Source organism: Simochromis diagramma, unplaced genomic scaffold (assembly GCF_900408965.1).
Source record: "Simochromis diagramma unplaced genomic scaffold, fSimDia1.1 OVJJ01000704.1, whole genome shotgun sequence".
Taxonomy (NCBI): domain Eukaryota; kingdom Metazoa; phylum Chordata; class Actinopteri; order Cichliformes; family Cichlidae; genus Simochromis; species Simochromis diagramma.
The window spans coordinates 45,270-55,124 of record NW_024387497.1 but is presented as its reverse complement, the minus strand read 5'-3'; the positions used below and the strand labels follow the sequence as shown (position 1 = coordinate 55,124).

General features: G+C 41.5%; 1 long non-coding RNA gene across 1 annotated transcript; it reads right to left on the bottom strand.

The window, feature by feature from the left end:
• Positions 1–5,062: 5,062 nt before the first annotated feature.
• Positions 5,063–9,030, bottom strand: LOC120725658. Its single transcript, XR_005694167.1, has 2 exons — positions 8,737–9,030; positions 5,063–6,620 (listed from the first exon to the last, which is right to left on the bottom strand). It is a non-coding gene; the product is annotated as an uncharacterized LOC120725658 (long non-coding RNA).
• Positions 9,031–9,855: the final 825 nt, after the last annotated feature.

The following is a 9,855-nucleotide window of genomic DNA, read 5'->3' as shown; positions in this document are numbered from 1 at the left end:
CTGGCTGCCGGCGGAGCTCACGGGCACGTCACGTTTAAATCATGCTTTTTATCCGTTTTTGTTTTTTAATGTTCTGTAAGGAACTTGGGATCACCTTGTTGTTGAATTGTGCGATATAAATAAACTTGCCTTGCATTTTGGCTGCTACCTCAAAGCACACTGTGCGCTGTCGATCTTACGTGCTGCACAATAATATTCAATATTTAATATTTACAGTTATATTCACATAGATCATCTCGATGATGTTGTTTATTATATTGCTCTCTTTTGTTTGCTTGTTTTCTCTTTTTTCTTTCTCAACAGGTGATCCAGGTGATTGATAGATGGATTTTTTTGTCTGTTTGTTTTTTTGGCTTGGACAACTTCCTACCAGACCCGTGGAAGTGGAAGCTTCAGTGAAGAAAGATTCCTGCTCCCAGCCGTTCATTGGCTCGGCATTTTAAACCCCTAAAGGGTCACCTGGCCTGTAAATAAACAGGGCCAATAAAAAAAAAATCACAAGAATAATACAAAAATTTCAGCCAGTTTAGCTTAATACATTAACTTATTCTTGTGTACACAGTAATTCATAAATAAATAATGTATATTATCAATAAAGATTGATCTAAACAGTTTAACTGCTATGTGCAGATAAAGGCTGCACAGCTTTAAAACATTTGCTATCCAGCAAATATCAGTCAAACTCAACACAAAAGGTAACACAACAATCGTTCAAATTGTTTGGACCGGTGATCCAAATCAACTGGCGTTGGTCAAACAGATGTGTGGTAGACTTACTTTGAAGGAGCTGCTACCGACAAACCAGCAAATAAACACCAAATATTTCATCTGTGACATTTGTGAGGTTTCCTCAAACACACTCCGTCAGTCTTGTTGCTGTTGAACGACAAACTATTTAAAAATGTCGCCGGTTTACCTGGTCATATTCTCTTTCACGGGGCGATCGCCAAAACAAAAGCAAACAATTAACACCATGCCGATGCTGTTCACAGGACAGCAAGAGTAACGATCAGGAGCATCTTGTCTTCGTTATCGTTCCCCTCGTACGTGTTATTACTGCAATTTCAGCGTTTTCGCTTCACAACTAAAGTGTGCAGTTTACTTTGTGTGCACTCAAATGGAGTCAATTAGCGCCACCTGTGGTCAAGTGCCATAGCCTACTACTAGATGAACTTGTGACACACATCTGCAGTAGAGGCTGAGTGGCTGCTCTCACACCTGGAGCATCCAAATGACCCACAAAGACGTTGAAAGATGCAATGCCATCAGTGTGGATTGTCCAGACTGAGAGACCTCTTCCCTCTGACCCCTCCCCAAACCCTCAAACCCTCCTACCCACCTCGACATACAAACTCTGTGTGGCTTCACGTGTTCTGTTGATGTTTACATGATCGAAATAACTTGAACACAAACACAAACAAAGAGGAAGACCGCACCGGAAGGAAACAACTACAAGTCCCAGCATCCTCTGTGTTTAGGGAGCAGCAGTGAAAGCAGGAGGAGGAAGGAGGAAGCTGAGGCAGGTGAGTGTTTACATGAATATGTTTCTTCTTATGACATAAAATAATTCCACGCTGTTCGTGTCTGTGGGTGAAATGTGAGGCCGGTCGGCTCCTCTGAGCGCTGGTTTCCTGTAAGTAGAGAGGAAGTGAGTTTAGCTGAGCCTCCGTTTAGTGTGAGAGAGCAGGAGGAGCGTGAGAGCTGTGCTGAGGCAGGGTGAGTGTTAACACCGCTCTGACATTACTGTGTCTCTGTGGCGGGAACAACAGGCTCCGTCAGTGGAGGCAAAAATAATCAGACTTTGGTTTTTCAAAGGAAACAACTTTATGTCGGAAGTTCCCGCACGCTCATTGGATAACGATGTGTCAATCTCAAGTTATTAGCCAATGAGCGTGCGGATTCACAGAAAGACCCGCCTTTATCACGGGACTTTAAAAACTACAATGGCGACTGAAACTCCGTGAGTGGAGTTCAGGGTGACGTTATGAAACTGTGACGTTTGAGCCGCATCCTGTTCTCAGTCCCAGCATCCTGATCACCGAGGTTTCTGTTGCTCTGATATCTGATATTGATTATATTGGTAAACAGGCTGTAGCATAAACATCAAACACAGCCGAAGCAGTTTTTGGATGGTTGGCTTCAAATGATCCGTCGGTTTGAAAAGTAAAAACAATTTAAAAAAGGTGAAGCTGATGCAGGGTGAGTGTTAACACCAGGACTTTAGAGGGAAGAAGAGTCACAGCTCAGCACGTTGTTGACGCGTTGTTGTTCAATCGGGTCTTTGATTCAGTGATGTCTCTGTTTGGAAAAAACATGGAGAAAAACATTGTAGCTGTGATCACACACTCAAATGGAAGCAGACCTGAAAATGCTTTTAAAGCTCTTGAAGTTGGAAATATTAAATGTGCCAAAAAAGGGAAGAATCAGCCAGTTTACTTCCTGTTTGATAACTGCCAGCATGAAGAGCGAAGAGAGGAAAACACAATTTCAAATAATACATGGGAACTCACACAGAAAAACATGTATCAGGTCACAGACTTCTTAGAAAAATCTAGTCCTTGTCCTGATTCGTATTTTGAGGAAGAGACATACGACTGAAGGTCCATAGTGCGTCAAAACAATGATTTTATTAAAACACATATATGTGGTGAAGATGGGCTCTGCAAAACATCAGCTTCGATCTCCCCAGAACAATAAATGGGTGTGATATTTATACATATGATGACAAGTAATATGTGTCACCGCAGATGCATGTTCCAGTAACTCCAGCCTGGACATATTCTAAAAAAGAACAGTTACTTCCTCTACCACCCGCCAGATGCTTCCTGTTATTCCACTCTCTGGGCTTATCAGAACTAAACTGTCACGTATGCAGGTAAACAACTTTTGGAGTCAGTTTCTAAATACTGTATAGTCAAGCAGACTTATGTGTGTCTTGACCTCAGTGCATGACCTCACTCAACAAACAAAGACATTTTAAAAGTATACTTCCTGACTCTGTTTGAGTCATCTGTTACCAGGCAAACTTCAATGCAGCAGGCTGCTGAATGCACACAGGCCTTTAATATGTGAAAGATTATTACATAACTATGCTCCCACCTGAAATACAGACTTTAATGTAACAGCAACCGTTTCAATAAATGCTCTAATGAAATCATAATGATAAATCATAAATGATGCAACAGTAATAATAATGATTATGAATAGTAACAGTAAAATAATATTTCATCTCTACACTCCTCCTCTTTGGCCTTTGAAAAGGGCCAACACTCCTCGGGCCACTCAGCCACCTCCTCTTTGAGTGAAGTGATGCTCTACGATCCTCCTGTTCTTTCTTCAACTTCCCAGGTAGACTACTGGTTAGTCGTTGCACGGGTCAGAGGGTTTATTCTGCCTCTGTTTTGCCACCCGTGTTATTTGGAGATGAGCTTGTCTCCACCAAGCTCTCATCTGCTACTGCACATTGAGACCAAGGGAACCAGGTTTCGCCTGTCCCCTTCAACTGGACCGCTGTTGTGGTACGAGCCGTCACTTATGGAGCTTGGCACGCTCCCTTCATCCCTCAGGTTCTCATGTTCCTGATTTAAGGTGATGATTTAAGGCAGAGCACGTCGTACACCTTAGTTGTCTTCCTCAATGTCCACGATGAATCTCTCATTTTATTCACTCATTTTTATTTAAAACGTTGCTGTGGGAAGACTCCTCTCAATCTCCTGGAAGCTCAGTAGCACAGCTGCCTGTACTATTTCTGCCGTTCCTCAAGATGATCACTGATCCTCCTCAAGCCTCTATCCTGGCCTCCGCTTCCATCCTGTAGGCGCCCTTCCTCACTCACTTCTCGTCCTGGCACCTCACGACACCTACAAATTAAAAATGACCCTCCTCTTGCACCTGGCTTCCGCCGTGTGTCAACTCCCTACTGAGACCTGTATAAGAATGTTACACATTCTCTCTAAAACAATCTCCCGCCAACCTGTAACCTTGTGTAAAAACATTAGTCAGCAGTTACATGTTAAGCTCATCTAACTCCCAGCTCCACCTGGAACCTGTATCCTGGAAAACAAATCTGTTAAATCAAACATCTTATTTACAACCAACTATAAATCATGAGAGTAATAAAGTATTCAGCATAACAGACAAGTATCATGTGCAGGGTTTCTCCAATCATTAAATCACTATTATTACCATAATTTGTCCCCAATCATGACTCATCCCAATTTATTCCACAATTTAATCAGTGACTTTCCTTAAGCAATGTCACTCCACTTGTTTTATCACTATGAGCCCCATATTAAACTGTTCCATAAAAACTGCATCTCTTATTTGTTTTCTCATGTCCCTTGTCTGTTTTGTACCGAATCCTTCACATGCACTCTTAACAAAAGCAAAACAAACGTTAGCAACACACATTGACCATCCCGGGGGTCAGGCGTCGGCCATCCACATTCCAGAGGTGCTATAAAAAGACCTCCTGTAAAAAGAATGACACACTGTTCTCAACACATGATGTGTTCTCACACCATATTCACTTCCCTGTAGTATTCAACATTTTCCCAAGAACACCGTGTAATAGCATCACCAACTCATAACCTATAAACACAGTTTCTTCACACATGAGCCCAGAAATCCTGTAGTAGAAAAACATTAACCAGTTGTCCTGTTATATATCACATGATCAAATCACATTAAGAACTGTAATGCTGTAGAGAAGAAGATGCAAATGTTAATGCTGTGCAGGTGTATACACCCTTTCTCACAGTTATCTCTGTGAGCAACACACAACACAAACCCATGAATCACACACCCCTGGTAGATTCACAAACACAAAAGAGGCATTTAAAAGTTAAATCGGTACGGCCAAAGCTCACGCAACCTCAGATGTTGCTGTCATCCTTCTGCTCCTGTAAAAGAAACACACATAAATTCATCCACCCTTTTGTCCTATTTAGGTGGAGGTTAACCTTGAGTCGTGGTCAAGTCTTGTCAGCTTTTGTCAGCTTTTACCAGTCAGTCAGTTTGTTTTTATTTCCAGTCTTTCATTCATTCATCCATTCTTTCTTTCTTTGCTGATAGTGGAAACCATCGCCGCATTTAGATTTCCGCCCTCAGCAAAATGACGTCATTTCAAAAAGAAAAACAAGAACTTTAGATCGGATTACCTCGCTGAATCCTTCTTAGGCAGGGACTCTCATTTTCTAATTGTCCCAAATAAGTGGCTTTCTCCAGAGCCCATTTTAACGTGGAGAAACTCACTTGCAACAATTTTCTCGACGACGTGTAGCACTTTTAATTCCCGTCGTGCAGATCTGCTTAAAGAAAAGAAATTCACAAACAAAAATCAGTGCACTGTTCAAAAAATATAAAATGAAAAATAAAAGATAAAACTGTAAAACAAAATTAAATAAAAATACACAAGCCCGGTCTTAGGACTTGTCACCGAATATTCTTTCTCTTGTAAGTGAAAAAATACCAACACTAAAACTTGGTGCCATGGTAAAACCTTCCCCATACTTCAGAAACAAAAACAAAACAAAAAATCTGCTAGTTTCACTCATTTAAACTCTGGCTGCAGGATTCTGTTCACCCCTGCTATCATGTTCCCCAAAATAATACTAATTCAGTCGTCTATGTATCACTTCTCAACCCACTCAATAAACCAGACAGGATGATGGTAACAGTATTACCTACTTAAAATTGTGTTTGATCCTAATGAGCTGTTCCTAATGAGCTCCATTACATGTGTGTGTGTGTATGTGTGTTAGTAAGGTTAATACATCTTCTATTTCTGTGTGTCCTTTTATGTACCTTCCCCCTTTTTTCTGAAACAAAACTCTGTTTCCTCCAAATTTTGTTCCAGAAACATCGAAATGAAAAACTCTGTCATAGTCAGGCACAGCTAAACCCCAAATGCTTGCAGGTTACCATAGGCAACCACACTGAGTGTTGTTAACCCCTTCTACAAATGCCCTCTTTTAATGTGTCACACTTTATGTATGATTTTGTGTCATCTCTAGTGCATATTATGTGCGTGCGTGGTGTCACTTTCCATTGTTCTAACAGTACTCTTGCATACCTCAGTTCTTGTCTTCCTCCCCCTTTTGTGGTGGTCCGGGGACTGTCTCAACCCTCCACTTCCAGGCAGTCGTCTGTCTCCCTGGATTCCTTAACCCAATTTGATTCCCCACACTAAAACAGCCGCCTCAGTCCTCTTCTGCTCCTTTCTCTCCGTTCTTCTCTCCCACTTTTCAGTCCAATGGCAGTCAGTTTTCTTCAGCTTTGTCCCATGTCTCTCTTTGTCCCACTGTCTCTTTCATTGCCATCTCGCTCCAAACATGGCAAGTGTCAAACTCAGACAGTCTTCTCAAAAGTCCTTCACACACAGTGAGGTTGCAGCTTGCTGGAAACGCATCTCCATCCATCCAATCAAGATGGTGGATCTTCTCTTTCTGATGCCGTTTACCCACAGCGCTGCTGGACCTCTCTGCTCAGAACTCTGGTATTGTCTCTTGGACTCCTGTCCACCGTTGATGTTCATCCTCGTGCTTCTAAAACTGCACTCTGTGTCTTCAGGGAGAGATTAGTTTCCTTGGAGCTTGCTTGTTCAGGATGAGGACGGGGAGCTGCAAAACAGTTCAGCCAAAAATTCTGGCTGGGTGTTTTTATTTTTTTCTAAGGATTTTAACCTATAATTTTCTTCCGACTGCTGCCCGTGGAGAATTGATCCAGGTCCGTTCCCCACCTGTAAACGACAGACTGAGAGACTTTCATTATTCACTGTGACTCCAGATGTTTTAATCACTCCTAAAGCAACACATCTCTACTTATTTTGTTTTGAACTCTGCTGACTTTACACCCCAAATGTGAAATTTTATTTGTTCTTAACCGCAAACACAAAAATCTTCTTGATGTTGTTGTTAATTATTTTCATCCATAGCACTCCAAATTATGTTTTCTTTTTGTGTCCAGCAGGGGAAGAAGGTGAACTGTAGCGTCACTGCTTCCCCAGTTGGAGACAATCTCTCGCTCACACTTCCACACTTTTTATTTTCTTTGCTTTCATCACTCTCTTTCACTTTTGTCCTTTTTTTTGTTTACACGCACACATTAACCTGTTAACTCACTCTTCCAACCTCATTTTCCTTTCACCCAAACAGCTCTCATGCAGTCAGCAATCAAATCCTCCATTCATCCTTGCGTACTTGATCACCTCTATATGTCACTGTTAATTTTTATCAATTTATCATTACCTTAACACTAATCCACTGTTTTAGTTTTATTTATTTATTTTCAGTTCACTTTCTCCTATTTGATCACTAGGATTTCTTGACTATTATTATTTCACAGAAAATCAACTGATCTACTTTTCCTCCCTCTTCTGTCATCCAGGAATTCACACACACTCACAGCCTGGGCACTCGGCCCCCACCTTGTCTCTTTCTCTCTCCCAGACACACAGAGTGGGTGCCATCCGTTCTCCTGCACCTCACAAATTTTCAAACTGCGCCACGGACTGTATACCGCAGTTTCTCTTCCTTTAAAAAATATAAAACTAAACTCAACCCCCCAATTGACTTCACAGTTTGCAACAACTCGTGACACGGCCTCCTGCCGCGATTTCTACACACCACAAACACACACTATTTTGTTTAATCCTCATCCACTCAGCTTCTGTATTAAATCATTTTCACAGCACACGCAGTCATAATCAATATAAGCAATGTACACAGCCGATTTACACTTTATTTTATATACTCAGGCCTGTATCAACACAAAAAAAGACACCAGATGCCAAGACAAGTTATTCAACATTTCCTTACTCTTATTCTTATCCTTATTCTTGTCACTTCTTATTTTATTCTTGTCACTTCTTATCTTTATTCTTCTTCAAAGCCTCTGTAGCATTACACCTAACTTTTTGACTAATTTAAAACCCTCTAAGCCCAGGCCCAGGTCCAACCTTGCTGGTCAATGAACCCGCTTCGGGAACGCCGTCACCAACAGCGGTCAGATTTCTAAGCCCTAATTAATTTATAACCGCTCCCCGCGCCTTGACAGGGAACTCCACGTCCAGCGTCTAAGTATCACACTCACGCCTTTCCACTTTACTTAGAGCTCACAGGTCAGTCACGTTGAATGGTCACGGCCGGGTCCAACCCTTTCACCCAAACAAAGCAGTAAAAAGGTAATCCCTGACTACCTGGCCTTTTAACGGGAGTCCGAATCCCTGCGGGAGGCCACCCCGGGCTAAAAATAACCACGCGTCCACGGTTATTGGTCGCTGCCACACGCTGAACAGAACTGCGTTCCTCGGGGTCCAATCCCGGTCCTAGACTAATTTATTTACGTTTTAAAAGCATCATTGTGGGCTCCAAGCCCCCCAACAATCTTTTCTAATGTGATGCCCGAACCCAGTTCTGCTGATCAATCTGGGAATAAAATCCCTTAGCCAAATACCCTAACCTACGCCTTGCTTGGCTGGCGTCACAGTCAACAAATAGAACACATCAATTTAAACACATAACATATTAACTTAAACACACAACCTATTAAGTTAACAATCACCCCAGAATTAACAGCAATAAATTTTGTCAGTCAAATATTCCCCAAACTTTTATCACTAATTACCCAAAATCACCACGGACACGGACCAGAAGCTCTACTGAGTGAACATTTAATTTAGCTTAATTTCCAATTCAGCACCTTTGGATATTACTTCAATAATCAGGTGGTGCTTACCTCCTATTTTGGGCACATCACTCAGTCGACCTGCTGGCTGTCCGTCCGTTTGACACCACTAGACCTCAGCCAAACCCAAGTCCCTCCTCAAACCAGGTTTTCGGCACCAAAACTGTCCCGATTTGTATTTTGAGGAAGAGGCATACAACTGAAGGTCCATAGTGCGTCAAAACAATGATTTTATTAAAACACATATATGTGGTGAAGATGGGCTCTGCAAAACATCAGCTTCGATCTCCCCAGAACAATAAATGGGTGTGATATTTATACATATGATGACAAGTAATATGTGTCACCGCAGATACATGTTCCAGTAACTCCAGCCTGGACATATTCTAAAAAAGAACAGTTACTTCCTCTACCACCCGCCAGATGCTTCCTGTTATTCCACTCTCTGGGCTTATCAGAACTAAACTGTCACGTATGCAGGTAAACAACTTTTGGAGTCAGTTTCTAAATACTGTATATTCAAGCAGACTTATGTGTGTCTTGACCTCAGTGCATGACCTCACTCAACAAACAAAGACATTTTAAAAGTATACTTCCTGACTCCGTTTGAGTCATCTGTTACCAGGCAAACTCCAATGCAGCAGGCTGCCGAATGCACACAGGCCTTTAATATGTGAAAGATTATTACATAACTATGCTCCCACCTGAAATACAGACTTTAATGTAACATCAACAGTTTCAATAAATGCTCTAATGAAATCATAATGATAAATCATAAGTGATGCAACAATAATAATAATGATTATGAATAGTAACAGTAAAATAATATTTCATCCCGACATCCTCAAAAACTGATGACAACAGTTGAAGTGTTAAATGAACAGATAAGACTGAAAGCCTCCATCCAAAACCTGAAAGAGAGAATCAAGCTGGCTGAAGTAAAAAAGAGAGAAACCAGAAACATGAAAGAAGCCCTAAAACAGGCAGGAAATAAAATGGACATTAAGAAAATATTGAGTCTTTCAGAAAATCTTGAAAATGAAATGAAACAGGTGACAGCCGAGAAGTCACAGTTCCTGGACGAGTCCTACCAGCATGTTGTCAGAGTGGAGCAGATCGCTCTGAAAGCTGATTCAGCATCCACTATTGTCCACTTGGACTTCCTGATTG